Source organism: Felis catus, chromosome B3 (assembly GCF_018350175.1).
Source record: "Felis catus isolate Fca126 chromosome B3, F.catus_Fca126_mat1.0, whole genome shotgun sequence".
Taxonomy (NCBI): domain Eukaryota; kingdom Metazoa; phylum Chordata; class Mammalia; order Carnivora; family Felidae; genus Felis; species Felis catus.
Window position 1 is genome coordinate 38,249,418 of NC_058373.1, and position 16,868 is coordinate 38,266,285.

Consider the following 16,868-nt stretch of genomic DNA (forward strand, 5'->3'; position numbering starts at 1 on the left):
ATGAACTCAGTGTTCATGAGTTCTAGCCCGTGTCGGGCTCTGTGCTGACAGCTCGGAGCCTGGAGCCTGCTTCGGATTCTGTGTCTCCCTTTCTCTCTGCCCCTTCTCTGCTCACACACTCTCTGTCTCTGTCTCTCTCTCTCAAAAATACATAAACATTAAAAAATTAAAAAAATAAAAAGACTAAAAGGGCCCCAAAACGCTATAAGACCTATCTGAGATTTTATTTAGGGGTAGGAAGAAAGACAGGAGTCTAAAAAGGACAAGGAAAAAAAAGGGGAGGGGGTAAAGTTGACTTTTGCGTGCACGTTGAATCCAGCTCGAGCCAGAAAATGATGGGTGAAAGTGGGTAAAAGTGCCTGGCCCGCCCTGCGTGCACCGACTGTCTCCCTGGACCACAGGAGGAGCTGCTTCCCGGGCCATCTTGGCCCTGCTCCAAGTCCACATGGTGCCTCCGGCTCCCGGGAAGCCCTCGCTCGAGGCTGGAGGTGGACGGGGGTTGGGGATGGGGAGACTCCCCTGCAAGATGTTGCCACGGCCTCCGCAATTTGCACCTGCCCCGCTGCCCTCTGCTGAACATTCCCGCCTGCGATTCCAGCCGAGGCACGCAACAACTGTTCTGTGCAGGCCCCGGAGTGGCAGGGGCTGGCAGGCCTCTCCCGACGACTTCCGAGCCGCTGTCCGAGGCTGTGACCTCACTTCCTCAGCCGTGCCGGATGCTGGGCGGGCAGGAGGGCAGACAGGAGGGAGGGCAGCGGCTCGGGCTCCTCGAGGGCCTGGCTCAGAGCGCTGTGCTACCGAGCAGGGCTTGATCAGGCCCCCGCCGTCGCTCACTCCCTGCTGTGGGGAGTCCAGCGCCCGGGCCCTTGTTCGAAGTTAAATGCACACAGGAAATTCCCCACTCTGGGAGAGGTGGGGGGAGTGGATGCTCTAGTGGCTCGGCTTTCTGGGTAAGCAAAAGGGGAGGAAAGAGCGCTTTACGGGGGCGCTTGCTGTATACCAGGCCCTATAGTGAGAGCTTTACGTGGGCGACCTCACACTCCCGAGAACGGCCGTGGGAGATGGATGTTGTTATGCCCATTCTACAGATGAGAAGGAGGGACGCCCCGGAAGTTAGAAGACTAGCAAGGGGTTGACCGTGTTTCCCACCCATGTGTTCTTTCCACGGCATCACACTGCTCTGGAGACAGTCACATTCTCACATTGCTATGCCTCACCGTCACGGTAAAACCAGCAGTTTCAAATACATATATATGTATATATTCAAATATATATATATATTTATAAAATATATAAAATTTATAAAAATATATATTTGAATATATATAAATATATATATTTGAATATATATATATATATATTTTTTTCTGGCACAGAATATTGAACGGAGTATTATTACAGTATTAAGAGGCAAGGGCTGGGGTCAGCCGCCCTGCATTCCACAGCTTTTGAGCTGTGCACCCACAGGAGCCTTGTTTGACTTCTCTGAACCTCAGTGTCTCTACCTGAAAGGACTAAGAATAATGCTAACACCTTCTCCGTCACCTTGTGAGGAGGTACGTGCTCGAGCGTGGGGACGACTTCGTCTGGGACTCGGATGCCGCACATGCTCAGTTATTACTTGTGATTATGCTTGTTGTAAGCTCGTGAGCGGGTGGCACAGACCATGGCTACCCCGTATGGGCCGATGATTAGGACTCGGCTTCAAAGCTGAGCTGATGTCCAAAGTCACATACGGTCATTAACATGGCCCTACCCCATGGCCCGTGAGGTGCCAGCTCCCTCAAGGGTCCCGCCTCTCACCTCTGCAGACTTCCCGTGGATTTCTGAGCATTGATCAACACACAGGGAAAGGCACTGAGCCACGTACAGAGATGAAGAAGGATGTGTAGGTGGCCAATGCTGCAGGCTACCAGACGATGCTGGCTCTAGGTTCTCCGTACTCTGTACTCTGGGGAGCAGTTTGCAGCAGTGGGAAGAGGTGGCTTCTTGGAATAGACAAAACTTACAGAAGGCCCCGGAGGCAAACAGTTCTCCCCCATTCCTTTGCTCTGAGCCACGGCAAGGCTCCCTCTGCCCTCAAGATAAAGTCCTTAACATAGTTTCACGTCATGTTACATTTTTTCCCCCAGCTCCTTCCCAATTTGATTCCTTGAAGCATTACATTGTAGCTCCCTACCCTTTTCTCCCCTGCCCACACCCTGAACACACCCACACTTGCACACCGCAAGCCCACTTCCCCCCCAGGTTAGGCTGGGGGGGCTCCACCCCCCCGATTCTCAAGTAGAAACCAGCTCACATCCAAGCATCTGGACAATTGCCACCCTGGACTTTGGGAACAATAGCAAATCCACAAGCCAGCAGAGGAACCCAGCTCATTCTGAGTAAAAATAACCTGTCAAATCAATTACAGTGGCAGAACCAATTAGGGTGACCGCAGGGGAATAAATATGCAGTGTTTAACTTAATCATCTTTCTGTTCCAACGGCTCTCCGGCTGCATGACTAAGGCAAATGACTATTATGTAACTGATATTTTTATTCTTTGCCCCTTCTTTTCAGAATGAGAAGCCATTATTCAATCTCATTTTCCTTCCAAGTGGAAAAAAAGACGGGGGGGGGGGGAAGATTGTCTTTGAACTTGCATGAACGATAAGGAAGTCTAGGAACTTCTATCGTGAATAACTATATGTAAAACTACTCATTAGCCATGTGACCTCAGGCCAGTCACTTTTCTTCTGTGATTCCCCCATCTGTGAAGGAAGGGATTTGCAATGGTGATCTCCAAGGGCCAGCCTTACAAATTTTACCCAGGACAGATTTGACTCTGACATCCTGCATAGCCACAATGGCATCTTACTTACCTGTGAGTCACCCTGTTCTTCTCGCACAGTGTCTGTATCCTCAGGTGCTCAATAGATACTTGCTAAGTGGAATTAATTGGCTCATTCTTTATGTCAGCACTTCCTAGATTTAGGACACTTGCTAGGCTCTGGAAGATATGTAGCCAAGTGGTACAAAAAAGAGTATAGAATGCCAGTCTCGCATGATAGGGTCAGATGAATGTCACGGGCAGTCTATGCTCAGAGAAGAGGGATATTTCTTTTTTTTTTTTTCAACGTTTATTTATTTTTGGGACAGAGAGAGACAGAGCATGAACGGGGGAGGGGCAGAGAGAGAGGGAGACACAGAATCGGAAGCAGGCTCCAGGCTCTGAGCCATCAGCCCAGAGCCCGACGCGGGGCTCGAACTCCCGGACCGCGAGATCGTGACCTGGCTGAAGTCGGACGCTTAACCGACTGCGCCACCCAGGCGCCCCTGGATATTTCTAACCTTAGGTGGTCATGAAGTACTTTCTGGATGAGGTGAAATTTGGGTCGGGCCCTGAGTTCTGACAGATCAGTTAGATGAAAGACACTCTAGGGTTATCGATAGGAATGGCCTTTGCAGAGGTGGGGAGGGAGAAAACCTGACAACAGCGAGGATTTCTGTCAGAAAACGAAAGACAATAAGGTATCTTGGAACTAGACTACGAAAAGCTTTGGAAGCTGGGATGGGGAGCGTGGGTCAGTATCCCGGTCGCAACGGGAAAGGAAGGTAGGATGGAATCTGTAAGAACGTCACCTTCTCCTCTGGCCATGGGTGGAACCGGCCGTTCTGAGTAGTGAGAGATGGATTCTGGCATCAGCCTCTGGGAACAGTCTAGAGGTCTAGAATCTGGGGAAGGAGCCAGAGGCTTACCATTGGTTATAGAAGATGGGGTCCTTTGCTCTGCATATCATACCGAGGCCCTAAATCCACCTCCCTTGCCCAAGTGTCTACTTGCAACATTTCGGGGTTGGTGGGGATGTAAAGATAGTTATTACAGCAGATTTTGTCAATGCCCTCCCCCTACCTCCTCAGCACCCACCCCCACACAGAAGGCTGCTCACTCCCATCCCTACGGGCATGGTAGGTAAGTGCCCAAGAGCGAATGCTTCTGGAAACAGCCCTCTGTTGCTCAGGGATCAGGACTTGGCAGATAAATCGCCAGCTTCCTCACCACTGAGGCAGGAGAACTCTGAGGTCCCACAGTCCCCCAAAGGGATTGAGCCCCCAGTCATCCACAGTGATGGCCGGCTCCACAACATACCTTGTGCTGGCTTCCTTCGCTGTCTCACTTCCATACCCCTTGACCTGGGTTTCTAGGGATCACCTCCCAAATGAACTACTTACGTTTGAATCTTTGACTAAAGGCCGGCTTCTGGGGAAACCAAATCACAACAACTAATGAACCTCCCTCATTTTATAGCTGGGGAAACTGAGGCCCGAGAGGAGATATTTTGACCATGAGTCAGGGGGCAAGCCTAGGCCTGCCCAGTCCAGTGCCCTACCCAGTAGACAAGGCATGTCTCAGATTAGTCCTCCCTCTGCTCTGCTTACCCACCGAGGCGCCCCAAAGTCAGAAGGTAGCAGCAGAAATTCATCTTCCCTTCTTGTTTGAACAGAAAGCAAAAGGCCTCAGCAAGGGGGAAGAGGTGAAGGTCTGAGGCTCCCAGATGTGACCCTCATTATCCTGGAAAGTGTGCTTTTGTCTCTGTGGTAACCAGGACAGCCACCCCATTTATCTGATTTCAGTAAAGTGGCCACATCCTTTGGTTCCCACTGCTGGGGCATAAATGGCATGTTTGCAAAATGGAGTTATTAGCCCTTAAAAAAAGGAGGAGGTGGGTTCCCCCCCACCCCCACCCCCCCACCCCTTGAGGGAAAGGGACATAATGCTTGGGGTCTTTCCATAATCAACATCAAAGCATTGTGATACCACAGAAATGACTTTAAGGGGGCCAGAGCAATTACACGTAAAGATAGCAACCAGAAAATGGAATGTAGATGGATAGAGAGGTGCCTTTTAAAAGCAAGCAAATACATCTTATAATGGTGAAGCTGTTTATTGTCAGGGAAAGGAATCCAGGGGACCTATCACGGAAGAACAAAGACATTTTCTGTCTCTTTAAATAACTCAAGGCAGCTTGACATCTTAGTCAACAGAAGGAACAAAGATATTGTGTGTTCAGGGAAAGGAAACTCTTTTTCTCTTGAAAAGAAAGCAGATGTTATCACCTGGCTCTGGAGAAGTTTGAGGAATCTAAGCACAATGCGACATTTTTCCAGGTTCAATAAACACTGCTTTGATGTGCTAACAACCCTAATGAAGCTGGTCAGTTAAATGAGCCAACCTTGAGGCCACGAAGAACATGTTATGCCAGTTTGCCTCTCTGAGTCTGGAACAGTAAACTGCAGACCCCTCCAACAAATCACTTTATGTCTGCCTTGCCATGGAGCATTTGTGAAGGGCTAATTGTCAGGTCATTCATCGTTTCACTCAGAAAATTCATTATTTGTATTCTATGGTTGAAGAAAAAGGATAAATGCAAACGATGGATTAAATGGGTCACACCAGTAACACATAAGGGCAAAAAAAGTGCCTCAGAGCATCAGTGTTCGCAGGCAGGGCAGAGAAGTATCACTGTGGCTGGGGGAGGGAAAGGGAAGATTTCACTGAGATTGAATATCTTTTCCTCTGGCCCTCATATGTTTTGAGAAGAATTTGAATAAATTGGTAGGAACATAGCAAACCCAAAGCCAAGGTAGCTTGGCTGGGGCAGAAGGTATGCGACGTGGCATTGTTGGAGACGAAGCTGGAAAGACAACCCCGGTCCCGATTTGGGAGACCTGAGATGTACGCAAAGAAGTCTAAGCTTTTTCCTCAAGGCAACAGGGAGCCAGCGAATGCTCAGGATCATGTTGGGGAAGAAAACTGAGCTCAAGATGGTTGCCTACTTACTCCAAAGGGCAGCGGTTAATTTCTCTGGTAGGGATATTAACTGCTATGATGAGTTGGGTTATGAAGTCCATTCACACAAATGGCTAAGTTTTTCAGTGAGGGACAGGGGAGAGAGAAAAGAAGAGAGCGTGTCAAAGATTTCAAATTACAAAGCGGAAGGGGAATTTCTCAATTGGATCGGACGGCAAGGACACAGTCTCCTTGCTAGGTAGGCACCAAGACCCAGCTTCTATGCAGGTGTGGGACACAGCACGGAATCACAGAAGCACCCATCTGAGCTGCCATTCAAGATTCTGCTGGGTCTTCCATGATAAGTCCTTAGACACTGAACATTTATACAGCTCGTCCACAAAACTTTTGCTTCAAGTTGGACCTCAGCCTATCACTTGGTTAATTTTTTTCCCCCAGCATCCCTCCAAAATCCATCAGAGAGTAAAACTTCGGCAGGGTGTCCTGTATTTCTGACTTATTTGGGGTTCCCCACCCCCCCTTCCATTCTTCAGAGACCAGACTTTGGAAATGTGTGTTTCAGTCCATACTCTATTAAGCAGGAAGCTCGAGGCATGGTGTATGCAGGGTAATGACCATTTCTGGGCAATAGAGGAATCTGCTGATAAAACTCAATTTGTTTTAGTTTTCTTTGTGGCTCTGGTTATTAAAAAATGTCTGAATCCGCTCATGCTGTCCTCCCTTTGTGATTAAATGGATCCTTGCTGAAGAGGTTTCTTGGAGGCCACAGAGGAGGAGTGTGGCCATCAGTGACCACAGGCAGGGGCTAGAGAAGGAGATGGAAAGGAGAAGGACATGGGTCAACCACCCCCAACCACGTGGCCACAGGGCACCATGGGGACAAAGGCCCCTGCCGTCACGTCCCTCACTCCCTCTCCCGCTGCCTCCTCCCATCACGCACATCCGTGGAAAAAGTAGGGTCAGATCGTGGCACAATCTTTGTTTCCTTTCCTTCTGTTTATCTGAGTTTCACAGGGAAAGGAAAGATGTTGGGAGAAATATTGGTAAGGGGATTAGTTTTAAATGGCATCTTCCGGGATGACGGGGGTCCTAAGGGTCTCGACACCACGGGTCAAATCACGTATCAGCAAGAATGCCATCCGTTAGCCGAAACAGTTCACTTCTTGTCCTGGCTCTGCTCTTCATTATCTGTGTGGCCTTGGGCAAGTGGCTTCCACTCTCTTGGCCTCATTATCTCCCTCTATAAAGTGAGGGGGCTGGGCTGTGGTCTGTGCAGGGTCCCATCCCCGCGGCTGTAAAAGCAGGATCATATTCCTTTCCTGTTGATCTCAAGGAGGCATGGGGAGATCAAAATTTTTAAAATGATCGAAAATACTTGGGAAGCTGTAAAGTCCTATGTGATTTGGAAAGGTAAGTCTCTGTAAGAGGCTCCCCACAGCAGTCAGGAACTTCTTGATGCAAACCAGCTGTTGATGTGAGCAGGTTTGAGGGAAGGGGCCCCAGAAAGACCAGTGGCCTGGGGTGGGGAAAGGGAAGTGAGATGGGCAGCCTGGCCTCCCAGAGAGTCCCTGAAGGCAAAGTCCCCCTTCCACCCACAGTCCCTGTACCCAATAGGACCCATCCCCTCCCCACGCTTTGCCCTGCTCACGTCGTTACACTTGCTGTGATTCTTCTCTGCCTGGGTTCTTAGGACATCCCTGCCCCTGTCCAGATAAGAAACCGAGCCACCTCCAGGGAGGGGTCAGGTGATACACCCAAGTCCCCCGGCAAGTCAGAGCCCTCACGAGACGCTGGCCCATAGTATGGTAGGAAAGGCGTAGAGGGTTCCCATTGCTGCTGAACCAACCCCTTGACCAGCTGTGTCACCATGGGCAAGCTATTTAACTTCTCTGAACCTCATCTTCAGACAAACCTGGGAGGCCTTCTGTATACTTCTCGGGAGGTTCCAGCTGCGCTGTGACCCCCTTTGCCCGCGGCAGCGAGCTCAACAACACCCCCTTACGCTGGACAATGTCTGACACGTAAAAATGCCAGATGCACCTGAAGCTGTGAGGTGCACTGTTTTTAGATGGCCTCCCTCAAAGGCTCTGAAAACCCGTCCCCTTCCACCCCACCCACCAGCAGCAGACCCTGTCTGTAGAACTAGGGCCTCCCGGGAGTCCACCCTGACACCCACAGAGCTTCTCCTCACTCCCCTAGGCTTTGACATTGAGGCTCATCCGTTCTCATGAGGGGCTCGGGGCAGTTCGCATTTCTGGGACCTCATCCTTCCTCAGAGATGCAGGGAAGTTTTCGGGAAGTACAACTTGGAGGGAGCTTTATTCTGGCCAAGAGGGTTGCGATTTGGTCCCTGGAGCTTGGGGTTTAACTGAACCTTAAGACACATTTGGCATCTGTGTGAAATCTCTGCTCTGTGTCCCCAGCTGCAGGACAATGGGGGCCATTTATAACTTTGCACATGGAATGAGAACATCTGGTTCAAATCACACACACACACACACACACACACACACACTCACCAACAGGAATACATTACAGTGGAGACAGTCACTCCTAACTGAATGTATGCTCCTGCCTCTCGCTTCAGGGACCATGGGAAACCATAAATAAAAGACAATCTCTGTCCAGGAGGAATGGTAGAGATCCTCTTATCTACATCTCTCTCTTCCAAGTTAGGAAATCTGAGATGGCGAGTAACTGGCCTAAGGTCCCCCAGCCGGTGAGAGACAGCAGTGAGACCAGAATCCGGGTGTTCCAGCTTCTAAGCCGCAGCCTTTCCTCAGCTCTGCATGCATTTACTACTCCTCCCCAGGGGGACAGGACAGCAGGCACTTGGCCCTTTTGAGTCTTGAGGAGACAGAGACACCCTCTCCTGCCAAGAGGACAGAGAGCTCAAGGTCCTCAGCCAGCAGATGGACTTTTATCACATTCAGCAAGGCCATCTGTGCAGCCAGGCCTGACACTGCAGCCAAGAGGGGGGACCCCGAGTCATGGAATCTGCAGGGTGGCTCCATGACCAGCCAGGCGGGGTCGCAAAGCCCAGGGCGCTCAAGGCCTGGCGCGGGTGGGTGCTGGTGCAGGTGAGGGCAGCGCCGGGTGAGGGGTGCGCACGCCCGGCGGAGGGCCAATCATTGTGCACCCTCGCCCAGTGCTGCCTGTCCCCCAGTGCGTGCTTCTGCGGAAAAGGATTCTACATTTCTCTGGTTCTCCCTCGTTCCAGGGTCCCCCCATTCAGGTTCTGCTGCCTGAGGTCCCTGCATGGATTTCCCCCGGAGAGAGGACTGGGCAGAGGAGAGGACACCCCTGCCCCACCATGCCCTTCTTCTTCGTTGGGGAGTCAGTGATTTCTGTGGCCCGAGAGGAAGAGAAGTAGCCCTTCACAGCCACCTCTTCCCTGTCTTCCTGGAAGACTGTCCCCACCTCATGACTTCAGCACATCCACAGCGAGTAGAGGAAGGTTGATTGGATATGGGGTATGAGGGCTACAGAGGGACCACGGGTAGTACCTGTACATTTTACCTGGTCAGCTACAAGGACGGAGTTGCCATTCGCCGAGATGGAGAAGAGGTGGGTGACACGGGTCGGGGTAGTGAAGATCAGGAGTTACCTACTGGGCATATTTTGTTGGACATCCAACAGGGGAGTTCTTAAATTTTTTTTTCAACGTTTATTATTTATTTTTGGGACAGAGAGAGACAGAGCATGAACGGGGGAGGGGCAGAGAGAGAGGGAAACACAGAATCGGAAACAGGCTCCAGGCTCCGAGCCATCAGCCCAGAGCCCGATGCGGGGCTCGAACTCACGGAGCGCGAGATCGTGACCTGGCTGAAGTCGGACGCTTAACCGACTGCACCACCCAGGCGCCCCCAGGGGAGTTCTTAGAAGGCAGTTGGATATATGAACTTGGGGTTCAGAAGGGAGGGTTGGTTGCTTGAGAAACTTGGGAGAAATAGATGATACATAAAGCCATGGGACCTACGTGTGAATGTTGTCACTTCACCCCTGTTCTCTGAAGTGGGGTAACGAGAGAACCTTCCTCAAGGGGCTGCGGTGGGTATGAAATGGGATGGTGAGTGGTAGGTGCCTAGCCTGACAGTTGGTTATTACAGATGGGTACGGGGAGGTCAGGAAGGAAAGGTGACTGGACGGCAGCAGAGGCCTTGGGAGGGGGTGCAGATAGATTATTAATAGTAGAACCTAACCCCCCCCCCGGAGAGTGGGGTCACCCTCTCTGCAGAGATCAGATCCCCAGGTGCCCTCTGGACCTTGGCTCTTTAATCCAGGCTGCCTTACCAATGAGTACTCCATGCAGCCAGCACCCAACTAGAGCGGGGTGTGGACATCTCAGCCCCGTCAAGACCAAATCCGGGACCTGCTTGCCTGTCCCACTTTGCTCCGGCTACATTCTGGTGGTTCCCTTGCTCCTGGCTCCTGGGAGCTTTCTGTTTCCCTGCCTTGCTCCTAGTGGACGTGGCCACAGATCTAGTGCCACCCCCTGCACCACCCCATTCTATCCCCACAGCCACCCTATAAGGAAGGTTCTCATTATCCCACTTCAGAAGGAGGGTGAAGTGATGACACTCACCGCCTAAGTCATCTCATCCAGTCCCATCGCCTCAACTGTCATCTATACCAAGGGTTCCCAAGTTCTCTCCTCAACCTGACCTCTCTCCTGAACTCCAAACTCTTGTATCTAACTGCCATCTTGGTCTGTAGAGCATCTAGATGGACCAGTGAGCCAGAAAGAGATCTGGGAACCTCATTGTCTCCCCCGGAGGGGTCAATTTTTTCCTCTTAGAATGTGAAAGCTGGAAAGGAGCCCAGCAGCCATCTGATCAACCTCTTCCATTTTTATAGATGAGGAAACCTGAGTCCTGAGAGGGGACGTGACTTGCCTAAGGTCACATTCAGGATCAGGCATCAGGGCTCCATGGGCCACCCAGAATGTCAGGAGAACAGCGCTCAACTCAGACACTCAGTCTGACCTCATCATCCTCCTGTTTGAAATCCTTCAGTGGCTGCTTTTTTTTTTTTTTTTTTTTTTTTTTTTTTTTGCTTTGTCACAATAAAGTCAAAATTTCTTACAAGGACACCCAAGTCCCTGCTACGTCCACCAGCTACATCTCCTACTACTCCCCGGGGTCCACCCAGAACAAATCACCAGCATGTCCCTGGAAAGGCCCTACCTCCAGACCATCTCCGCCTAAATGCCTCTCCATTTTCTTTACTTGGGCAGCCCTTACTCAATCTTTGTTTCAGCCTAGATGTTCCATCCTTCAAGAAACCTCTAAAAGCCTCCCCTCAACCTGGAGTCCCCAGAGCCTCTTCTCACCACACGGCATTGGGTTCCTCTGGTTTCTTTTTAGCTTCGCTGCATCTCTAGGTTTGGTAGAGTTTATGGCTTAAAGTGCAAAGGGAGTGAAGGGGCAAATCCCAAGTAGTGCTATTTTAGGATTAAATCAGTAAAGACGACACCCTATCCCCCATCCCACCCCCCAAACTCCAGAGAGGACTTTGGAGCAACAGATGCGGAATCAACCAGCCCCAAGGTCAAATCCCAGCTCAGCCAGTGCTTAACTATGTGTCCTTATTTGTACTTCCTGTCCTATGTGTACCTTATTTCTAAATGAGGTATAATAATCATTCATTGAGGCCTGTCCTGGAGCAGTGCTAGTGGCAGAATGAACATAATGTGGGACCCAGTAAGCGCTCACCAGAAAAGAAAGAGGCAAGTGGGAAGACCAGGCTTTGTCTGCAAAGGGTCTGGCTTACCAAGCCTTTCTTCAAAGTGCCCTTCCCCATCCGTGTTCTAGACTCTCTGCCTCTTTCATCACCTCCATCTCCATCTGTCAGTCTCTGTGCATTAGACTCTTGCTCACCTCTTAGCCTTTGGCTTCTGGAATACTCCCTTACCTCTCCTTGTTGGAGACCTAAGTCATCTGAGTCGTAAAGACTAGCAAAGGGGCATCCTTCTGGGTGGCCGCTGTGGAGCCTTGTTGACTCTGGGAGGGAGGCCCCACAGGAGACCCCTGGGGATCGTCCCACCCTCCGCCTGTTCAGCCTCCTCTCCCGGGCAGTAGACCCAGGCCCAGACTTCATTTTGGCCTTGCTGGTCTTAACTGGGAGATGGCTGGTTACGGGGCTCCCCCTCCCTCACCTCTGGCCCAAGACAGGAGAGCCTCTCCACCAACAGTCTTCAGGACTCAGCACAGCCTCCCCTCTTCTGTGAAAGCTCCTCCATAGTCTTGAATCCTCACCCGAGCCCCTTCTTTGAACTCTCAGAGTGTTGCCCTTTTCTGTCCTAAGTAATCTGCCCTTGCCATTTTAGTCCTCAGTTATATACTTTACAAATGGACCATTTTTTGAACAGTACGGTGAAAAAGAAGGCGTTCTTCACAGTCAACAAATCCCAGATCTGCCGAGGGACTAAGGCAAGTGACTTCACCTCTCTGAGCCTCAGTTTCCACATCTGTAAAATGGGATAACAGTGGCCTTTCGCCTGGGGCTAGTTGTAAGGATGAGATGGGTTATCACATCAAGTGCCTAGGCAGAAATTCAGACAGCTTGCCTTAAGTGTGTTCCACCTCTTCCCGGCATTGGGATCGCGGGCAAACTTCGCAAACTCTGTACGTTTTGATCTCCTCATTTGCGAAATTAGCCCCTCATCCGTGACGAATAGTGTCTATTTTGAAAGGTGAGGACACCAAGGCAGATAGGTTAAGAGACTTGCCCCAGATTTCAGTACAGCATAGAGCCTGCTCACGTGACCAATACCACAGACCGGTACGAGTAACAGCCAGAGGCCCCGTAATGAGGAAGTGGAGAGGAAGGAGCTGTCATTTCTGCGAGGGGAGTCGGGGGCGGGGGGGTGGGGAGGATGGGGAAAGCTTTAAATGGAAAGCGAAAATCGCTCGGGTCATGGAAAGATAGTGTGTGTGGCTAAGCTGAGAATGAGGTTAGAAAGTCATCCCGGATGGTTGCACAACCATACGAAGGCGCTTAATACCACAGAACCGTTCGCTGAAAAATGGCTGAAATGCTAATTAATTGAGGGATTAATGTCAAATTTGTAGTGAAAAAGAAAAAAATTAACTTACAGTCTATTAAAAACCACTCACTATAGGGATGTGTGTTTTCTGAGAACATTCAGGAACTAGAGATCTTCAAAAAAAAGAAAAGTCAAATATTCTGTGATTTCACCGTTCCGCCGTAAATAATGTTATTTTAAGGCGCAACTCTCTGGGGTTGTTTTTATATACGTGTCTCAGTTGTTATTTACTAAAGATGGGAGCGTATTCTATTTCTATACACGTAGCTTTAGAACGTACTTTTTCTACTCACTACATTATAAAATGTACATGTCATTAACTTAAAAGAAAGACAGAAGGGGAGAAAGGAAGTCATCCCAGGTGGGAGGACTGGCGTGAGCAAAGGCACGGAGGGATGACAATGCATAGCAAAAAAGTGGGGAATCCAGAGCAGTGGGAATGCATTTTACAAAGAGGGGTATAGTGGGCGTAAAACCTGGATGGGTTGCTTGGCACATGAGCCTAGAGGGCCTTAAAGGAAAAAATTAATTATGCCAGAAAGTGTGGGCTAAAGGAAGATACGATACCTTATCAGAAAACTCAGCTGAGCTTCCCGGCAGCCAAGGCAAAAAGAGAAACATGGAAAAGAGCTTTACGTGTTACAAAGGATTAAAGAAGCATGTGCTCTGAAGCCTAACTTTAGGGTTTGAGTTCTGCCTCTGCCGTGGATCAGTTATGTTGCTTTGGCAAATTAGTTACTCTCTTTGCGATTCAGCTCCTCTATTTACAAAATGGGACAAATAATGATGTCCTCTACCTACGGTTTTTGTGCGGATTAAATGAGCTAATACATGCAAAGCACTTCAAACAGAGCCTGACACACTGTTAACTCCCAGTAAAGGTTAGAAATCACGATTATCAATGTTTCTTCCTGGCTGAATTACAAGATGGATTTATCTTGAGGTTTCCTTATGCAGAGAGCTCGGAGCAGCATTAAGAGTATTCTCAATAAAAATGTGACAGTAACCGTGGCTGCCTTCTCAGTAAGCCTGTGTCTGACATCTCCTGGAAAGAAGCCAAGAGCAAGCAAAGGGCTCTAAGAGAGAGCCAGTGCTCACGTCCCACCCTGGCCCAGGACCTCCCCACCACCTGACACGCTTCAGGAAAGCCCTTGGAAAATGCCGAGAAAGGAAGGATCTTTACCCCCTTTCCGCTTGCCCTCTCTCTCCCTGTTCAGCTCACCCTCTCAGCCTGGCTTTCTGCCCGAGTTGCTTCCTGTTTCTTGAACATTCATCTCCTGAGCATTCGGGCTTTTTTCTCATATCATCCCCCTGCCTGCAATACTTCTCCCTTCCAGAGTCCTGGCGAACTCCTACGTGTCCTTCAAAGCTCACTTCCATTCCCTGGCGTTCCCTGACTCTCCCAGCTCTCCTCCGCTCCGGGACAACTCTGCACCACCCTCTCTTATGTGATGTGTGACGGTCAGGGCAGTGATGAAGACGGTGGTGGTGATGAAGATCCTGGCAGCTTACCTTTTTTCAGCTCGCTTATTTATTTTGAGAGAGCAACAGACACAGACTATCAAGCAGGGTCCACACCATTAGAGCAGAGCCCGATGAGGGGCTCGAACTCACAAACCGCGAGATCATGACCTGAGCCCAAACCAAGAGTGGGACGCGTAACTCACTGGGCCACCCAGGCGCCCCCCCCCCCACTTTTTCTTTAAATGCTGCAGTTAATGTTCACAACCACCCTGTAAGGAAGTTGCTATATGCACCCCTATTTTAGAGAGAAGGAAACTGAGTCACAGAGTGGCCAAATAACTTGCTCGGGCCGCAACACCTGGCAGCCGAAGAGCTGGGATTCGCACACAGGGAATCTGTTTTCAGAACCAGCACCACGGCCATCATGCCAAACTGCTCCCCTGTATTGTTATTTCTATTTTTATTGCTACGACGGTTACTCATTGATGATGGGTCGGTTTTCCTTTGTGCTTGCGTTCTCGTGGCCGGGGACCACACACCTGACACCCGGTGAACGTTGAAGAAATACCTGCCACCGTTCAGGCTGGCAGTTCCCTTCAGCTGAAAGGAGTCAAGACTCATTGCAAAGTCCTCTTCCTCCCCGCTGGACCTCGCGGCCACCCCGCCCAAGTCCCCTTAGGGCTTTACGCTTCTCCGGTGGCACTTTTGGTCCCGTGATGTACACGTGCATACACGCGTGCTGGGAATTCTTCCAGAGCGCACACGGGCAGCTGCCGTGTATGCTGAAGACCTACTGTGTGCTAAATCAGCCTGCTGGGGCCAGAAGCACCTTCTCCCATTCAACCCTCCCACGGTTTAAAGAGGTGGGCATGGCTCCGCCCAGCGTCACAGACAAGGAAGCCCAGGTCCAGAGCTGGTAAGGGACCATGCTGGGGTTTGAGGCCATCACCTTCCGGCTCCACAACCCATTCATTCTTCCTTCCATGTTGCCCTGTAGTGCCTCCTGCATCCCTGGATCTCCCACTCCCAAGTCCTTAGCGTGGACCTCGGCACACAGTAGGCCTGCCACAAATATTGGCTGAGTCGAAATGAACTGAATCGGGGGTGTGGGTGGTCCAAGACAAACGTGCCACGGCTCAGGCATTTCGAGTGAAATGCATAGTTTCCAAACCCAAGCGTGGAGAAGCCCGCTATTTTCGGATGGCCTTGCACAAATGTTGTGTGGGCTTCCTTTTTGCTACTAAATGTCACTGCATTAGTTTCCTAGTTTCATCCTCCTCCCTGGGCTGGGGAAGATTATGCAACCAGAGCCTAGGAATGAGTCATCCCTGGCTCAGCTGCCAAACTGTCCACAATTGCCATGATATGGTACAGTCTTTTTTTTTTTTTTTTCCAGGCTATTTGTGGGTGGTTTTGTTTAACTTTTACAGTCTTTCTTTCTTCCCTTCTAATTTTGCTTCACCCTGTCTTTTTCTTTTTCTCTGAAGGGATGGGCTAGGGATACTCAAGGCCTTTAAAACTCTGTATCGGTAAGTCCAGCTGCCCTCTATGAAATCCAGGGAGGAAAACCCTTCTGGTGATGATATTATCAGGAGCTGAGCTACAAAGGGAGGTGGACAATGTCTTCGGGATGGATGGGGGCTTCCCTCCACCGGACCAGTTGCCAAGCGTCCCCACCCCACCCCCGGCCTGCTGGGAAACTGGCAGAATTGGCCTTCAGCTCCCCAGACCGTGGCTGGGCACTGCACACTCCTTACATGGGCCTGTTTCCAGGATTTGTCGCGGCTGGCTCTTTATGCACGGCAGGACCCAGTGGCCTCCAGCCGGGGCAGCCCTGGGGCCAGCACGCCCCAGCCCTCACAGAAGGAGAAGGTTGACCCAGCAGCATGGGCCACGCAGGAGGGCAAGGCCCAGCGTTCAAGGTGACTCAGGGGTGTATAGCACTTTCTGTGAGCTGATGTCCAGCTGCAAAAGTGCCTCCTTATACAGGCCAACTGGTGTGTGAACCAAGGCAAGGCTGGACATGTAGGTTAAGCAACAGATCCCCAGGTGAGGGGTAGGAAAGGTGGAAACAGGAGCTGTGTGGCACGGGCTCCTTCCTACATGAATAACGGCCACCAGCGAGGCTCAACCTGGTGTTCAAATGGCGGGGGTGCCTGTCAGGCCCCGGGGACCTGGGTTCAGGAGGAATCATCAGGAGCTTCTTAATAAGCTGCTGTAACACCTGCCAGATGCGCAACACTTGCTCGTTTCCAGAGCACTTTCGGGACATGCTCTCAGATGATGCTCTAGAACAGGTGCCCGGCGATCCGATGGAAGATGAGCCAGCCCTGTCTGCCCCTTCCCCAGCCCTCTCAGGCAGAGGCAGGGGTCAGCATGCTTGGAAACTACACGTGAGAGTGGAAAGAGCCCCGGATTGGAAGGGAGAGGAGTCGGGTTTAGAGGCCTGGCAGCTCGTGCTGCGTGCACGTGAGCGACTCTCTCGTGCACTGGCTGCCTCCTGGGCACTTTCCTCCGCATCTGCCTAGCACCCTCTCCGCTCCCAGGTTTTTGTTCAAACATT